Source organism: Penaeus monodon, unplaced genomic scaffold (assembly GCF_015228065.2).
Source record: "Penaeus monodon isolate SGIC_2016 unplaced genomic scaffold, NSTDA_Pmon_1 PmonScaffold_111, whole genome shotgun sequence".
In the NCBI taxonomy this organism is placed as follows: domain Eukaryota; kingdom Metazoa; phylum Arthropoda; class Malacostraca; order Decapoda; family Penaeidae; genus Penaeus; species Penaeus monodon.
Genome location: NW_023639825.1, coordinates 107757 through 109113, shown reverse-complemented (window position 1 = coordinate 109113; position 1357 = coordinate 107757).

Genomic DNA, 1357 nt, shown 5'->3' with positions numbered 1-1357 from the left:
GTGGCCGAGTGGTTAGAGCATCAGACTCAAGACTATCACAACGGCAATCTGAGTTCGAGGGTTCGAGTCACCGGCCGGAGCGTTGTTCCCTTGAACTTTTCGGATATTGTGCTGACAGACTTGCTAAAGAAAAATGTAAAATTTAAATAGTAAAATTAAAGCTGCATTCCGAAGATCAAGGCAGTCCTAGTTCATCTCCTGTTCTCGTTTCTCCCTATTCGATGAACCATTTACATTGTAAGTAGATGCAAGCGATATCGGAGCGGGAGCTGTTTTGTGTCAAGCTGATGGTAAAGGGATCGATCATCCTGTATGTTTCTTTTCAAAGAAATTTACTGTGGAAAAAGAAACTCTGAGTCTCATTCTAGCACTCAGGCATTTTGAAGTGTATGCCTATTCTGCCTCGTATTCCCTTAAAGTTTACACAGACCACAATCCCTTGGTTTTCTTATCCAGAATGAGCTCTAAGAACCAGAGAATCATTAGGTGGAGCTTAGAGTTACAGAAACATAACCTTGATGTCCACCATATAAAAGGCAAAGAAAATGTAATCGCCGATGCTCTATCTAGAAATCAAATTTAATGTTTAAGTAAATCGTCTTCGTATCACTTCCTCTCGTGATGTTTGCTGTGAGTTGTACTAATTTTGTCTTGTTCACAGATGTTGTCAGTGAGAAAATGTCAATGTTGTTACCATGTGATGATAGTTCCCCATGTGTAGTGAAGTATTTTGTCAATGTATCGTTTTCTGTTGTATGATTTTGGTTTACTCTGTTTATAAGTTTTAGTAAAGATTAACATATTATTTTTTTGTTGATGCACTGATATACTGAATATTAAAGTAACTTGCCTACAATGTATTTAATGTGTATAATGTAAAAAGAGTCTCCATACTTTTTTTTTTTTCTTTTAAGGAGGGAGGTGTGATAATGCTGGAGACGATAACGCGTCTGCTTCCTGAGCCTCGACCTGCGCTAGTCTCCTCACCCGACTACGGATTTGCTTTGGAAGACGTAGCTTTAGCGACTGGTGTTCGAATAGTGTACACTTAGTCGGGTTCAGATTCACATTCATGGTTCACGGGACATTGTTCACTTTCTTCATTGTATGGTGAATAACGAGGAAGGAGCTCAGAACATACTTGGACGTCTGAGAGCTGGCGAGCGCTGGTCGGTGGTCGGGAGGAGCCGGTTGTGGTTCACTTATATATTAATTTGTCTCTTTATAGGTTCACTTTCTATATATATTTCATTGTCTATATATGTATATTCATTCTGTTTATCGATGTGTCACATTATGGTGTGTTAATGATGATGAGTGTGCTGAATACTTTCGATGATGTGGGGATGGTTAATTA